The following is a 17,948-nucleotide window of genomic DNA, read 5'->3' as shown; positions in this document are numbered from 1 at the left end:
TGTTAATGCCCTGTTAACTTCTTTAAATTCTAGTAAGGTATATAAGGAGGTATATAATGACATTAGGCTCATTAAAAAACTCTTTCTCCTACCTGGGATTGGAAGAATAATAGCGTAAAGTGTAATAGAGTAACAATTGTTTAAGTGTTGTGTAAAGTGCCATATAGTGATTAACAAAAAAATAATGAAGAATTCCTCCTCACCTTCACATGACTTTAATCATGAGTTTTTGAAATAGATGTTTTCAGTCTAGTTCTGGATGAAGTCCAGCTTCTTCTTTCTGATCCTTATTCCTAATCTCAGGGTGACGTCCAACTTAGATACTGAAGTGTTCCTTTCTCCACTATGAAACCTAGTTTGCACAAGGGAAGGATAAACAAACTCATATTCAAGTGCCAATCATGGGTGTGATAAGGCTTGGCCTGTGTTTCCCAGAGGCATTCTAGTGGAAAGGCGTTAGTCAAAAACTCCAGGTTGCAATGCCTGGTCTGCCACTCATTCTATGATATGTGAACCCAGCAAAACAAACTCTGAGGCCAGTTTCTCTTTTTTAAAAATAGCAGCTATATGGGGACTTCCCTGGCAGTCCCGTGGTTAAGACCTCATGCTTCCACTGCAGGGGCCACAGGTTGATCCCTGGTTGGGAAACTAAAATCCCTCATGCCCCGTGTTTGGTCCATAGCTGGTACTCAATTTATGTTAAACAGTCTTGTTAATTTACTCAAAAGAGAACAAAGCCTTAATCCAGAGAAAACGGCTTTTAACTGTGGAATTTCATATTGAGAAGAATCTGGTGGGCCTTTTTTTGGTCTCCCTTAAATCATATTTTATAGGTAGTTGCCAACTCTGGTTTTTTTTCTTTCTATAAGGAGAACAATACACTTGTCTCCATCTCCACCATGGTCTGACAGGAACTTGTTTCAGCCTGGTTGTGTCAGGGGCAGGGACCACAAAAGTGCTTTCACTAAAGTCTAAGGGATGTCACGTGTGGGGCGTCTTTTTCCAGTTACATAAAGTTCACTTCATATGAAGACACGATTCTCTCCCCATTCCCAAGACACCAATCTGTAAAATGGTGAACAATGACCCTCAAATAGTTGTGCATTTCTTTAATCATCTTGTATAGATCTATATGTTAAAGCGGTTTCCTAAATCTACATTTTCCATCTGCTGTGGTTCAACCTTTGCGGAGGAAAGGAAAACGGATATCAAACTGTCGCTCACTTCTCCGTAAATACAAAGCACCTACAGGATGGGGGCACCACTTGATTTTATTTTCTAACTTTCAAGCTGGCTTTGGATAAATACCCTTTTATTTTTTGCTCCACAGAGATGCTTGGATAAAAGATCTAAGAGTCCCTTCAAGGACTCCAGACGGCCCGCTCTGGTTTGGTGGTAATACATCAGTGGTGAGCTCTGCAGCAGGACTGGCGCCCCCGGGCCCACGCTGGAGCAGCAGGGGCACGGAGGCAGGGCTCCGGGCCAGCGCCCTTTCACATCTCCTTAGGAGGGGACACCGCCCAGGCGCTCGCGTTGCTAGGTCTTCTGTTTGCTGGCTTCTAAAAGAACCCAGAGCGGGACCAAAGAAAACCGGGAGGGGGGCCAGAAAAGCTAAAGCACCTTCTCAGTCGTCAGTAGGGAAAAGCGGACGCTCCTCGGTTGGCCCCTCCCGCCCGTAGCCGTCCCGGAGCGGGGCGGGGTGCTGAGGAGCCCCCTCGTCCTTGGTTCCTCCCAACCGTCGCCGGCCCCGGCGCCCTCGCTCCCTCTCCGCCGCGCACGTCGCGCACCCCCGGTCGCCGCCCGCGAATGGTTTGGCCCGTCGGTAGCCACCACCCCTTTGGCAGCGACCCCTGTTCCAGCTGCTCCGGGTCGAGCGCCGGCGCCCAGAGCTGTGGCTGCCGCGGGCGGTGGGTGGGTGGGTGGGCGGGCGGAGGGAGCAGCCGATATTCAGCGCGGGCTGCCGGGCCCGGGGCAGCTGCGGTGGGAAGCCGAGGTGCGCGGGAGCCGTGGAGGGACCGTCCGCAGCCCGGAGGCGAGGACCCGGGCTGGGATTTCCTTACCCCGGTGAGTACCTGCTGCCCCGATCCTCCCTGACCCCCTTTCCCTGTCCCCACGCCCCCGAGGTGTCGGCCCCCGCCCGGACAGTCACTGCTCCGGGGACACTGGCCCCTGCGAGAGCAGCGGCACGGGGAGCTGCTGCTGTTGGTGCTAATGATTCAGCACCATTCGCGCCCTGAGAGATTTGGGCAGAATGGGGGAGGGTGTGGGGGGGCGAGGTCAGTTGCTGCTCTCTCCTCAGCTTCTGGGTTTCAGATGAACGACCCCAGCGGGCGAGGTCGGGTGGGGGGAGCTAGGAGGCTCCCTGCTGGCTTGTTCTGTGATTCTGTCCTTTTCCCACATCACGGTACAGACCTCCGTGAGTGTGCGGTGCAGTATTCAGTGTGTCTTTTTCGCACAGGCGAGTGAAGTCTAGGGCCCTTTTCTACACCTGTCATTTTCTCTACTTCTTCCTCGGTTGGATGCCCAATTCGTGCCATCATTCGTGCAACTTGACATCGCGTTGCATCCCCCGCTAACGTGTGAGAAAGATGCTGTATCCAAGCTGTCTTGTATTCAGAGTGGGTTTGATTGGTCTTGACATAGTAGGAAAAGATTTAAGGGAGGTAGGAAATAATACTTTCAGAGCCTAGGCACTTTATGAATACATATATATATATATATATATATATATATAAATAATTTCATTAAATCATGACAACAACTCAGAACCAAATGTACAAAGTGAAGAGCGGAGAAGTTAAATTACGTGCTCAAGGTCACAGCATAGGTATTTGGATATGAGATGCCCTGATCCCAAAGCCCACGAACGTTCCACTGTATTAAGGAGTTGTGTATCCAAGTGTGTCCAAGTTATATGTACAAGTATATGATTTATTACATATTAAACATAGTATTAGTTTTCATAGAAGTAATCTCAAACAACAGCAACAACCTGTAAACTTCCTGTGTATGGAATTATCATTCTTTTAGTATAAAAGTAGGAGCATTCTTTGAATTATATGAAAAAATATACTATTTTCTTAGAAAGCATATGCCAAAATGTAGTATCTGGACCACACTGCATAGGAGAGCTAGGTCATAACAGGAGCTGTTCAAAACATTTTTTGGCAGTGATAGATGGTGAATGCTTTGTGCTTTGGCATAGCAGGTGATAGCTCCATTTTACAGACGAAGGAACTGAAATACAGAGAAGGTTCAAGATTACACAGCTAGTTAGTGGTGGAATCTGGACAAGCATTGACTCTTACACAAAACATGTGTTGTAGCAAAGTGTAGCTCTGTATAGTGGGAAACTGTATTGATTTGTTTTTACCCTGCCCTTCAGGGTCAACAGTTATATTGACCTTGTATGCTCTTTCTATAAAAATAATGGATGCTAGGTTTTTCTTTGTTCCTTGCTTGGCCATTTGATTTGCTTTCATTTACGATTTATGTATTTTCTCTTAAGATATGCAACTCTTGTTGATGTTTCAGGAAGCAGGTTGCTATAGTACAAATGCTCATTATCTCCAAGTACTGGACTAGTATATGAGGGCAGATAGGATCATAGTCATCTTAGTCCATCATTTCTAAAGTATTTAACCATTTGCATTGGAGAATTCTTTTTTGAGTTGATGAGGATATTGATAGACTAAAGGGATAAAATGGAGGCACAAATTTACATTTGTTGTTCAGACAAGGCTGTTAAGAGAAGTAGGGTCTTGAGATGAGTCTTAAGTTTGATTTCTAGGAGGTCATTTCTTTTTGTTCTTTATATGGCTATAGACCATACCCTGACCTCAGTGAGGCCTCTTGTGGTCCAATCTGTTTAATCCTAAAGGAGACAGCAGAATTGGTATAAATGAATAAGCAAAAATACAATCCCACTGCTATTTAAAAAAAAAAGGAAAGTGCATGTTCTAGCGTTGGAGGGTCAGTAGGAGCATTTTAAAACAGATGCAATACACTTTATTTAGATAACATCACTGAGTATGAATATAATACCAACTTGGCTTTGGAACTGTATTCTCTCTCTTCCCTTTGTGTGTGTGTGTGTGTGTGTGTGTGTGTGTGTGTGTGTTTGTCAAATGACTGCTATCTGCAGACCATCTAAATTCTAAAAATCTAGCCGGGGAAACTAAAAGTCTAGCTGGGAAAATATTTACCTACATATGAGCAATTAACCAAATAGGTAGAATTGGCTTAATACCGGAAAAATGTAGTGCAGACTTAAGTGCCATATGAACACCTTAAGAAGGAGAAATAGTAATGGCTAGGGCCATAAGAGGATCAGGAAAGTCTTCATGGATGGAAGTGTATTAAATCACTCTCTGAGAGATGGGAAGGCTTTTAGTAGGAAAGAGAAAGCCAGAGGAAGAAGTTCAGCAGAGAAGTGGTCATGTACTGTTTGGATGCATGGTGACAAATTATGAAGAACCTTGGTATCAGGCAGTGAAATCTGCTCCTTATTGGGTAATCATAGGGAACTAGTGTAGGTCACTGAGCAAGCCAAGTTTCTCTTTGGCTTGTCTTGCTCCATATTCCTTGTTCCAAGTGCCGTTTGAGAAAATGTTATATTTCCTGGGTATTGATATGAAAAGTACTAACCCAGAAAGTTTTCTATGCAAGTAAGATTTTTCCTCTTCCAAGGAGGTTTGCCTTTTTAAAAGCTTTCCCCCTTTCATTATAGTATTACAAACAATTTGGAAACTAAGAATATATTTAAAAAATCACCGTAATCTTACTAACTAAAGACAACCACTATTAACATACTGATGTGTTTCCTTCCACTCTTTTTTCTGCACATAGTTTTAATCATGCTGTGTATATTACTTTTTATACATTTTTACTTTAAATTTTTTTTTTTTAATTAATTAATTAATTTATTTATTTATTATTTTTGCTGTGTTGGGTCTTCGTTTCTGTGCGAGGGCTTTCTCTAGTTGTGGCAAGCGGGGGCCACTCTTCATCGCGGTGCGCGGGCCTCTCTCTATCGTGGCCTCTCTTGTTGCGGAGCACAGGCTCCAGACGCGCAGGCTCAGTAGTTGTGGCTCATGGGCCTAGTTGCTCCGCGGTACGTGGGATCTTCCCAGACCAGGACTTGAACCCGTGTCTCCTGCATTAGCAGGCAGACTCTCAACCACTGCGCCACCAGGGAAGCCCTTTAAATTTTATAACAGTAATTTTCACTTAATTACAATTTGACAGTGAACATTTAAAATGCCTACATAATTTTCCATGAGGTAGATGTGCCATAAATTCCTAATCACTCCTCATTGTCACTATTTTTTTAAAAAAATTTATTGCAGTATAATTGATTTACAATGTTGTGTTAGTTTCAGGTATACAGCAAAGTGAATCTGTTATACAAATACATAGTCACTGTATAATAAACAACACTGTGATGAACATCTTTGTTCATAAGCTCTTTTCTAAATTTTAGAAATTAGTTCCTTAGGATAGAGTCTCAGAAATAAAAGTTCTGGGTTAAAAGGTATGAGTTCTTGTTTGACTTTTTTTTTTTAAAAATTGAGCTATAATTGGTATATAACATTTTATTAGTTTTGGGTATATAACGTAATGATTTAATACTTGTATATATTGCAAAATGATCACCACAGTAAGTCTAGTTAACATCCATTACTACACATAGTTATAGATTTTTTTTGTGATGCTTACTTTGACTAAATTTTATGCAAGTTTTAAAACTCTACTGGATTCTGTATGTTTTCTTTGGAGCATTAGCATATTAAGTACAGGATATTTGCATGTTAATAATTAATAACACTCCTGTCTGTGACGCCTCAGATTATACTATTTCAGGCAAACTTGTCTTTTGATTAGAAAGATTAGTTAAATCATGGATACTGGGAGAAAGGCAGGCAGTTGGGGCCACTGAAGAGAGAAGATGTAAATAATGGAGGACAGGTTTGGTGAGAGTGAGCAAGAGTTTGTAGCCAGAGAAGGGGCTTGTGTGATAGACTGCTTTCTGGTCCTGGTGTTGTATTTGTGGACGTCAACTCTCTCCTTTACCGTGCCCTTCCCTCAGGAATCCACCCCTATCCTCCACACAATATCTGTCTCTTTCAAACTTCTTCCACCCTTCTGTATCAGGTTCCCATGCCTCAGCTGCAGTACCCCGGCAGTGCAAGGCTTATGAACTCACTCTCGCGTTCTAATTTGGAGAATCCACATAGGTAAGCGCAGGAATTCCAGACCTCTTTCAGTTCTCAGCAGAAACCCAGGTTACAAGGTGCAAGAGTGTCTGGTGGACATTGAAGACTCTCCCCCTCTCCCCCGTGCACATTGCCAGAGATGGCCTTTGAGAACAGCAGCCGCTGGGGAGTCGCCTAAGGTTTCCAACATCCCCTGCCGGCATTCGGGTGTCCCCTCCTCTCGTTCCCAGTATTTCTCGACCAGAGGAAATTCCCCTCATTGAGGAGAGACAGTGTGCTTCAGTGTCCCACCAGTTGTAGGGTTACATGACGCTACCTCCTTGGACAGGTACATTGGCCAGGCCTCTGCCTTGCTTCCCCAGGCTCTCACCTGGGTTTCCTCTGGATCCCACCTCCATTCTCCTTGGAATTTGAGGCCAGGGAGCCACTGAGGCAGGGAGGCCATGAAGTGTCTCTGAGAACCAGTGGAAGGGGAGTTAGGGATACAAAAGTGCCTCGAGGGCACAAGTAGTTAGCAGAGAGGCAGGCACTTAGAATATATCATCAGTTTGGGAAGATGTGAAAGGAAACAATGAAAACTGAAGCATCACTTTACAAACCAAAAATAGGCCCCGTCTTTTTAGGACCTGACAGATGATTTCTGGTGGAAATTGGGCACTGAGGTAGGCTGAGTAATATTCTGGGCAGAATTTGTCATGTGCTTAGTTGGGACCTACTATTTAAAACAGTTTGCTTAAGCTATTAGAAGGTGGTAAGTCTATTTCCATTCCTCCCAGGAATTATTTGTCAAAGTTCAACTGGGCTTAGTCAACAGTTTTCCCTAGGGTTAAGTTAAAGCTAAAAACTTAAATTATTTATTATTATTATTTATTCTCCACTACCCTTATTTCGTTAGTTCCCATTTGACATTTACCTGACACGTTCCCACCCATGGTATACACGATAGTTGACAAAGCCAAGGTGTTGGGATTGTTTAGGCTCTGGGAGTTGAGTGATAAATCCAATGTTCTATTTTTTCTTTCACTTCTTACTTGTAAGCAACTAGTTGGCCTGTGTTTCTTTGACTTCTTTGAAGGTTTAGAGTTAGGTGGTCAAGTGGTCACTGCGTCTCCCCTGGGGCTGATTACTCCTTTCTTTTGAAATTGATGATATTTTTGGTCCAATGGGCATGCTGAACTGTCCACATTGTTTGGTTTTTCTAAATTGTGTTATGGCACCTGAGCTTCCAAACTTCTGTGTTATTTTTGTTCTGCGTAGCTATGTGAAATGGAACATTATGTTTGATAAAAGATTATTTTGAACATTTCTATCTCTTTTACCCACTACTTTGCAAAGTCTGAACTGGTGACACATCTAATTCAGCAAGGTGGCAGTAGCTTGTTTTCATAAAAATTCTCCTCCCTCCTCTGTGAGCTTATTTGCAATGAAGTTGACTTTTTAAAGTAAAGTGAACATTTGTAGATTTGGAAGATGGATCAGCAGTAATCCAGGCAGCAGCTTCAAGATTATTTCTATGCTCTTTGCTGGATTAGAATTTTAGGGCTGTTTAGGTATACTTCTCATTTAAGGTAGTACTTTCTTTTGTAAGAGAAGAGAGCCCACTTAAAATTTGTGTAAAATCTAATTGATGTGATTCTAGTACTGTGTTTGACTGGCTTTGTGATATGAATGGTTGTATGTGTGGTGTATTGGTAGGAAAAGTTAGGAACTGTGGATTTAATTTGCATCATTGCATTTGATGGGAAGATTTTCATGTGTAATTTTGTCATTGCTATTATTTAAAATATATTTTTCCAGGTATTTAATAAATAAAATCTGTAATCATGTGTGACATTCATAGTGATTGCTGAAAAATCAGGACAGTAATTTTAGCACACGTCTCAGTTTATATTTAGAATCGGTCTGTCTGCAGTTACCCAAACAAATATGTGGTAGCTACTCTATGGAGAGGAAAGATAGAAATTGAACACTTTCTACAATCAGTTTAGTTCACATGAAACCAGATGGAGACATTTTCATTTAGCTGTAGGTTTGATCACATCCAAGATGATAATGTATTTAATTACTTACATCTCTCAATCTAGAATCCTAAAGATTGACAGATATTACTTCCTCCGTTTTAATGATGTGAAAAATCGAGCTAGGCAGAGGGAAAAAAAAAAAAAAAAAACAGGCAAAATGCATGCTGAATCATCATAGGATTAGAAATTGGTCTACAGCTGCCCATTTTATACTAATTTTGACAATAGGTGCTACTATTTACTGTTATATGTAAACAAGGGGATGACCTTCATTCATTTATTAGATAGTTTTAATGGTTTTACTACTTTTACAGTATTTGAGAAAAAAAAAAAAACTCGTCAAATCCATTGAATACTTTTTCCTAATCTCTGATGTCTACTTTAGTCCATGTCAGTTTCACTCTTAGTCAACACACACATACTTCAATCCATTATTTTTGGAAAATTTAAACAAGTTATTTCTGGAATTTGCTGCAAAAATTAAAGGAAAACATACATTTTAATATTCAGGAAAGTTTTAAAGGGAGGGATCAGTGCTTCTTAAAATCAAGTGGACTATACATATGTGGAAAACTTTTTCACTTGTCAGAAATCAGTGCCAAATGGGCATTTCTGGCAGAAAGAAAAGTTTGCTGCTACATATGTTAGGAGGTTGTCATTTTGGAATAGGAGGCATTTTCTCTTTTAAAAATGTATCTTGGGGCTTTCCTGGTGGCGCAGTGGTTGAGAGTCCGCCTGCCGATACAGGGGACACGGGTTCGTGCCCCGGTCCGGGAAGATCCCACATACCGCGGAGCGGCTGGGCCTGTGAGCCGTGGCTGCTGAGCCTGCGCGTCCGGAGCCTGTGCTCCGCAACGGGAGAGACCACAACAGTGAGAGGCCTGCGTACTGCAAAAAACAAAAACAAAAACAAACAAACAAATGTATCTTGGGTATGTGTTGAGAGCTATTTTCATCCTTGACTAAGGAATTAAAAGTTAAATATATTTTTCATTAGTTATAATATGGCCTATTTACTTCCTTAATGTGCTTGAAAGCATATCTGTGAATTTTGTTTTTGAATTCATAAGGAACCAGAATAATAATATAGGATGAAGTGAAGGTCCTAAAGAATAGCTTCTACTGAGAACAAAATTAAACAAATACACTCATCAATACCTATGAATATAGATATTTAGATCTCCAAGTAAAATTACCTAATAGTAATCCAAGAGTTTTTCTCCCCTTGGTATAACTATACATATTATGGTAATATGCAAGTGATATTCATGTTTTCTGGAAGAAAAGAGTCCAGAGTAGTGTAAAAATACTGTGATTTATGTAATTATTTGGGTGATTTCTGATATTTTGTAGGCATTCCACAAATGCAACAATTTTTTCTTTCAGTTAACGTTTTGTATTTTTTATCGTGATAAAAACACATAACATAAAATTTACCATGTTAACCATTTTTAAGTGTATGGTTCAGTAGTGTTAAATATATTTACATTGTTGTGAAATAGATCCCTAGATCCTTCTCATCTTGCAAATCTGAAATTTTATACCCATTAAATAACAACTCCCCTTTCCCCTTCCCCCAGGTCTCTGGTAACCACCATTCTACTTTCTGTTTCTATGAGTTTTAGTAGTTTAGATACCTTAATATAAATGGAATCATACAGTATTTGTCTTTTTGTGACTGGTTTATTTCACTTAATAAAATGCCCTAAGGTTTTATCCATGTTGTAGCATATGACAGGATTTCCTTCCTTTTTAAAGCCAAGTAATATTCCATTGTATATACACCACATTTTGTTTATCCATTCATCTGTTGATGTATATTTGGGTTGCTTCCACATCTTTGCTATTGAGAATAGTGCCGTTATGAACATAGGTGTGCAAATATCTCTCCAATACCCTGCTTTCAGTTCTTTTTGATATATAGCTAGAAATGGGATTGTTGTTATATCATCTTTGGAGAAATGTCTATGCACGTCCTTTCCCCATTTTTACTCTAAACCAGTCAAACAACTGTTTTTTTGTTTTTGTTTTTTTTTTGCGGTACACGGGCCTCTCACTGTTGTGGCCTCTCCCATTGCGGAGCACAGGCTCCTGACGTGCAGGCTCAGCGGCCACGGCTCACGGGCCCAAACACTCCGCGGCATGTGGGATCTTCCCGGACCGGGGCATGAGCCCGCGTCCCCTGCATCGGCAGGCGGACTCTCAACCACTGCACCACCAAAGAAGCCCCTTTCCCCATTTTTATATCTGGTTATTTGATTTTTTGTTGTTGAGTTGTTGGAATTCTTTATATCAGATAAATGATTCTCTCCCACTCCATAGGTTGCCTTTTCACTCTATTGATTGTGTTCTTTGATGTACACAAAAATTTTGTTTAATGTAGTCCCATTTGTGTAGTTTTGCTTTTATTGCCTGTGTAGCAATGATTATTTTTAGCAGTTTAAAAATGTATTGATAGAATTGTTTCAAGTTGCTGTTTATTATTTTCCTCTTTATTCTTTGAAGTCCATGAGATTTTTTGAGACTTTGCAATTACGATGCCTGGTGTAATTATTTAACAAATTAAACTTAATTTTGATTAACTTTTTCTTTTTGGAAGATCCATTTTTTAATCTGTTTAATGTAGAATTTTGTTGCTATAACTTAACTAATATGTTAATAGGAATTATGTTAATCCTGTACATTAATTTAGGGAGAGTTAACATTTTTTAAAAATTAATTAATTAATTTTTGGCTGCATTGGGTCTTTGTTGCTGTGCGTTGGCTTTCTCTAGTTGCGGCAAGCAGGGGCTACTCTTTGTTGCAGTGCTAGGGCTTCTCATTGCAGTGGCTTCTCTTGTTGTGGAGCATGGGCTCTAGGCACGCCGGCTTCAGTAGTTGTGGCACGTGGGTATGGTAGTTGTGGCCCGTGGGCTTAGTTGCTCCATGGTTTGTGGGGTCTTCCCAGACCAGGGCTTGAACCCATGTCCCCTGCATTGGCAGGCAGATTCTTAACCACTGCACCACCAGGGAAGTCCAGAATTAACATCTTTACTACATTGATTCTTCCAATCTGTGAACATGATATGTGTCTCCAGGTATTTACATCTCCCTTGATTTCTTTTATCAAAATATCATAATTTTAATTACACATATCTTGCACATGTTTTGCTAGATTTATACTTAAGTATTTCATATTCTTTGGGGCAACTGTAAATGATACTGTATTAAAAAATTTTTGTTTCCATTTCTTTGCTGTCAATATATAGAAATGCAGTTGGTTTTTGTGTTGGTCCTGTATCCTGAAACCTCATTGAACTCACATTTTGGATCTAGGACTATAGATCCTTTGATTTTTTTTTAATGTAGACAATCATGTCATTTGCAAACTGAAACAATTTCTTTTCAATCTGTATGCCTTTAATTTATTTTTCTTGCCTTGTTGCAATGGCTAGAACTTCTAGTATTGTGCTAAATAATTTGAATGGTGAGGGTGGACGTCCTTGTCTTCTTCCCAATATTAGAGAAAAATTATTCTGTCTTTTACAATTAAGTATGATGTTAGCTGTATGTTTTTTTGTAGATGTTCTTTATTAGGTTGAGGTGGTTCCCCCCTCTGTTCCTAGTGTACTGTGACTTTTTATCCTGAATGGATATCAAATTACATCAAATGCTTTTTCTGCAACAATTGTTATGGACATATGATTTTTCCCTTAGCCTATTGATATGGTGGATTGTATTGATTAATTTTTTTAATATTGAATCAGCCTTGCATACATGGAATAAATCCCATTTGGTCATGTATACATGACACACATACATACACACATACAAACACACATACATATACATGCTTATTGTAGTATTCAATTTGCCAACATTGTTAAATATTTTTTGCTATTAATTTCAGGAGAGATATTGGTTGTAGTTTCCTTTTTGTTGTGCTTCCTTTATTTGGTTTTGGTTGTTAGAATATTACTGGCCTCATGTGGTACTAAGAAACTACCGCTTGTTGAGTTTGGGTGTTGTATCAAATTCAAATATCTATAATAACCTGAGAAGGGTATTAAAATACTCCTTTTTCCAACTACATATCTCTGTGAGCCCAATTTTTTCCATATATTTCAACCAGAAGAACTTATCAAAATGAATGCAGAAAGAGGTATGAGAATCTATTTTCTTGAAGAAAGATATTAGAGGAATTTGAAAGAGTACAAAACTATGTTACTCATTCCTTTTTAAAAAAACTATAGTTATTTTTTAATACAGTATGTTTTTGTTAACATGTAATGGTTTTATTATTGTTATTTTAAAATGAATGAATAAGTATTTTAAGCATTTATCAGTTTTACCTTCTAATAAGGTGAATATTGATAGATATGACCCACAAAAACAGAGCTCAACAAAACTGAAAGAGCATAAAGAGTTCCAGCACCAAAAGTTTGAGAAGCACTACTAAGATGACCAAGGCAAGGAGAAAAGTGAAGCCAGAGTCATGGGCATATGCATCTCACACTTGGCATTGGTTTAAACAAGTTGTTACACGTGCACATTTTCCTCTTTCTCTGCTAGTATTTTTATTTCACAAAAAGATGCTTTTTCCTCCACATCAATTCATTGGTATGTATGCTAATCTCTTAGGAAAAAATACGATAAATAGACCAATAGAAGTCCATAATGTAATCTTTACAAAATGAAATCCCTCAAAATTATCTCCACCCTAACTTTAACAAATGTCTTATATAGACATATAACTATATTTTAAGTTACAAATTATAAAAGAAATATTAATTCAGTTATAACTTATGCAAGGATGAAGTAATTTAGAATGTTTTACCAAGAATTGACTAAAAGATAGTACAAGAAATATTTACATTACTGTCTTTTGATTTTGATTATTGTAAATGGCTTTTCTTTTGTATTTTTCCCTAGTACTTCATTGAAGTATAATTTGTATATAGTAAAATGTACACCTTGTAGATTTTTTATAAGATTTTGGTAATACCATTTGAAGATACCTAGTTTGTAATAGAATGAACATGCAAGATGAGATGATAAAAAAATCTTAGGGGGCTTTCCTGGTGGCGCAGTGGTTGAGAGTCCGCCTGCCGATGTGGGGGACACGGGTGCGTGCCACGGTCCGGGAGAATCCCACATGCCATGGAGCGGCTGGGCCCGTGAGCCATGGCCGCTGAGCCTGCGAGTCCGGAGCCTGTGCTCTTCAGCGGGAGGGGTCACAACAGTGAGAGGCCCGAGTACCGCAAAAAAATAAATAAATAAATTAAAAAAATCTTAGAATATCAGTGAGGGAAAAAATAACATGAAATGAGCTAGGGGAGACATTAGCTCACAAAATCCATGTTACGAAATCCTGCATGTTTATTAGAGCTGGACACGCTTTTTTTTTAAACATCTTTATTGGAGTATAATTGCTTTACAGTGTTGTGTTAGTTTCTGCTGTATAACAACGTGAATCAACTATATGCATACATATATCACCATATCCCCTCCCTCCCACCCTCCTTATCCCACCCCTCTAGGTGGTCGCAAAGCACTGAGAGCTGGGCACACATTTAATTCAAGTTTTCTAACTTCCAGGCAAAAAGGGACATACATAGAAAGTTTAATGATTAATTGAAAAGCTAATCAAAGAGAAAAACAAACCAATTGCCTAAGAGGAACAAAGTTGTTGCTATGTAGAATCCAAAGTGAAATTTATGCTACAGTTTCTTTTAAAGTGAATTCAGTATAGTGTAATGCAAAATGTCTTCAACATCCTTACAGTGGAATTCAGTAGGATATTTTGGGCTATTTTTTATAATGTCCTTCAATGGGCCCATGATGTGGATCTGTGTTTTGGGGGGAAGTAACCTCCAAAGATCTGATTATTTTCTTCTCTAACATGAGGATAATATCTACCTTGAGAGCATTGTGATATAGGTGAAGATTGTAGTCTGTGCTCAATAAATGATAACTATTCTGTTATAGGGTGGCTGTGACCAACAGTGTAGTGTGGTCCAGGTATGTAGCTCTCTGATGATCTGGCTTAATCTAGGAATGGATGTTACAGTATCTCAAAGAAAATTCTGCATATCTTTTAGGAATTCCTTCATACATATTATTATTCTTAGCTGAGATGTTAAGGAGCAATCTGTTTGAGGTTTTGCTCCCTAAGAATTACCTGCTATTATTTCTTTTCAGTCAAGTAAAGAATTCCGTGATTTGAGAGTCAGCTGGACCGAGTAATAGGAGGACTTTACCAAATGTATGTAGCTAAATAGAAGGCCACAGCTCCTCTGCAGCAAATGGGCTAAAGTAATGATCTTAGACAGGTTTAAATCTCCTCCAAAATCAATTTTGCATTTGTTCCAACACACAGAAGAGTAGGTGTTGGAAGTCCTAAATTTATGACATGGAGTGTGGCTCCAAATGCCCATTTCAGCTAGAACAGTTTTAGGTAGAGATAAAATAGTTGGAATTACCACTTCCGCCTCTCTTGCAGAGAAGTGTAATTTTTTTCTTCAGACCAAAATATTTTTTCTGGAGTGTTTTTTAAACCATCAGTTAAGTTTCTATCGAGAGAAAGTGAAAACAAAATTGTTGGGGTTTGGAAAATTCTCACCTAGCAAAAGTTGAATTAAGCCTCAGACTTTTTCGAATAGAGGAGTAAAATTAGTTTGTAGTAATTGCATGAGCATTTTAGGTTGGTTTGCTTCCTTAGCAGTAGTCTTTTAAAGTCAGCTATCAGATCAACGTAATGGGTATTTGATTTTTAAAAATCTTTTGAGCATTTGAGTCTAATTTTCTTTCATTAGTAATCCCTTGTGAATTTGCCTTAAGTAAGTCCTACAATCTGTACACATTTTCCACATCATTTAAAGCCTTCTGGGGCTGCCCACGGTGGACTAACTCAGATTCACTGTGATGTCTGCAGGCAGCTGAAGCTAGAGCACGGGCTCCTCCTCTCTGCTTCCCAGGGCCCACAAGAGAAAGGAGGGCCCATCCTTCTTGTCCAGACTAAATCAGTGGGAAGGTCATGATCTTAGGTTTGGAGTCAGTTAGGTACTTTTAACATGTGCTAAAGAATGAATTAGACTCAATTATATATCCTAGCCTCAATGATTGTTTTCAAATTCTAAGCAACTAATTTGATTATAACGTAGCCAAATTTCCATCATATTAGAAATTTTCATTTTCCTCACTGCCAGATTAGAGTTTTGGGGTTTAAATAAATGCTTATTTATTTGTAACATATAAAAATAACATAATCTATTATTAATTATAAATGATTATTAATATATAGTATTATAAGTTATAATAATATAATAAACTATAATTCTCATTCAGTTTTCCTTTTCCAAATACCAAAACACCTCTTGCTTTATTGGAAATTCTTCTGTATAATTTGATTTAATTTTGATTTAAACTGATCCTTAAAAAATGAGTCATACAATGTGTTACAAAAATCAGTTATAAAAATATAAAAATATTTAATTATTAGATTTATGCTACCTATTTATTAGTCTTGCTTTCATGGTTGAGATTTGCAGTTTCTCATAGGAAAACTAGATGAATGTTTAACTTTTGGCAAAGAGCAATTCTTCTCTATATTATGGAAAATCTGCAGGATGTCATTCTAGAGGGTAAATAAGAGGGCTACCCTTTTCCCTCCCCTCCCCTCCCCTCCCCTCTCCTCTCCTTTCCTCTCCTCTCCTTTCCTTTCCTTTCTTTCTATGACTATAATTTATCTGTCTCATTTGAGTTTTGGATGTGGTTCTGGTTTAGGGTCCCTTAGTCCATCTCCTCTAATTAGTGGATTCTGGTCTGTGAGGAGCCAGATAAATAGACTGGGAAGCTGAGAAAGAAAAGCTTCTCTGGTGCATATAGTCCCCAGGGCACATTTGTAACTCAATCTCTATGACTGGTGTCTGCATCATTTTTATCCTAATGGTCTTCTTAAGCAGTTGTCTCAGATTGTATAATATAATAGATGAAGGGTTATTATTTTAACTCTAAACTGTTTAGGTATATATTTGGTAGGTGAGATAGTAGTTATATAAAGTCTAATGGACTAAAATGAGGAAAATAGGAAATTCATTTTTTTTTGTTATAGGTTACCTCCAGGTTATAAAGTACAAGCTAAATACTTAGCATAGTATAGGTGAAATAGTCATATAACTTGTTAATGAAATTACGTGAAACAGGAAAACGTTACTGTATTCTAAAAAACATACTTAAATTGTCCAATCTTGGGATCACAGTATAGCTCTGCAAATTATTACTTTTACCTCCCCACTGCCCTTTTCTGGCCCAAAGGAACTACATTTAAATTGTAATTCAAATGTAGCGAGCTCAGAGTTTTGTCTACTTCCAGTCCTTCTGTCTGTGCTCCAAAAGGAAATACTTGGCTTATGACCATTACTTTACCCTCTTTGGACATCATCAGAACTGTGGGTGCTGCAGCCTGCTTCTTCCTGAGATGAATCAGCGATGCTGTCTGCCAGTCTGCTCCAGCCATGGCTAGCTGTTCATTCTAATAGTTGGGCCCATAATGTTCCGTGAAGCTGCATAAAGTAGAAGGTAATAAAGCCATTTGATTTGGGCCAAAAATTTGAAACCAAAGAATGGTATGTGTTTTTCTTCTTCACATTTTAAGATTGCAAAAGTTTGTAACTAGAAATTTTGAAGGTTAACTTTGCAGAAAGACTGGCAGAATTTTTCACATGGATTCCTAAAATAGATTTTTAAGGAGTATGCTTTCTGGCATTCTTCCAATTTTAATTCTCATTTATATTCTATTATAATTTTAAATTACTTTCTTCTAATGCTAAATAAATTTGAGTTCTGTTTTATTTAAATTTCTGTAGTTTCTATTAACTGCTTACTAGATATGGTGAATGATATCTGTTAAATGTCTTAATTATTCAGATCACTGTGATAATATTGGACTTTTGACTGGTCAGGGATATAAGATATTAAAACCTCATATTTGTATATATATTTATATATATAAAATGTATATTTTTAAAATACTTTCTTTGAATAATCAAATAGTGCCAGTATTTCAATGAAGTTAAGAAATGTGAAAGACATGATAAAATACCTTTATTTAGATGAACATAGATGATAAAAAGAGTTTGGTGGAGTTAAGAATTTAAGATTAAGAGAGAATAAATCATTATTTGTTTTGTTTTGATTTGCCTTTTAGTAAAAATGTTTTTTTTTTCCCCATTACCATTTGTAAAATGGAAACAAAACATAACCTATTTAGTGTATTTTGTTTGGTAAGTGTTCAGTAAATCTGTTTAATTAAAACCAAGTATGAAAACAAATTGGAAGTCTATTTAGTATTAAAATAGATAAGAGAGTAGGCTGGTATAAACAATGTAGGCTAATGCAATAGAGATACCTTCAAAGTTTGGCTTCTTGCTTCTTTGATGTAATCCTTGGCAGAGAAAGGGTATCATGTAGACTAGGTGTCGATAAGCCAGATATTAAAGTAACTATATTTGTGATTATTTAGAAAGATGGAAGATGTGATTCATTCTTAACTTTTATTTTGTATCACCAAAATTTCATGAGTAAAATAATGCAGAGTTGCTGTAACCTAATTAAAAAAAACCCAAATAAACACATTAAGCTCTACTATGTATCAGGCTCTGTGTTTTGTTCATATTGCTCAGAATGAGAGATACTGCCTTTTCCAGTGAAGAACTTTAAATCAAATACTTTA

The 17,948-nt window shown here is 38.2% G+C and overlaps 1 protein-coding gene across 5 annotated transcripts in view; it reads left to right on the top strand.

Moving 5' to 3' along the window:
* Positions 1–1,933: 1,933 nt before the first annotated feature.
* TTLL7 (tubulin tyrosine ligase like 7) overlaps positions 1,934–17,948 on the top strand; it is a 162,006-nt gene continuing 145,991 nt past the window's right edge. For 4 of the 5 annotated variants that reach the window (XR_004345957.1, XM_032606765.1, XM_032606737.1 and 1 more), the window contains exon 1: positions 1,940–2,064. The gene's annotated coding sequence lies outside the window, so the exon portion shown is untranslated. Of the gene's footprint in view, positions 2,065–16,661; positions 16,796–17,948 lie in introns of all 5 variants that reach the window. The other variant, XM_032606744.1, reaches the window with a different exon arrangement.

Source organism: Phocoena sinus, chromosome 1 (genome assembly GCF_008692025.1).
Source record: "Phocoena sinus isolate mPhoSin1 chromosome 1, mPhoSin1.pri, whole genome shotgun sequence".
Lineage (NCBI taxonomy): Eukaryota > Metazoa > Chordata > Mammalia > Artiodactyla > Phocoenidae > Phocoena > Phocoena sinus.
Note: the sequence above shows the minus strand (reverse complement) of the source record. Positions and strands in the feature narration are given on the sequence as shown.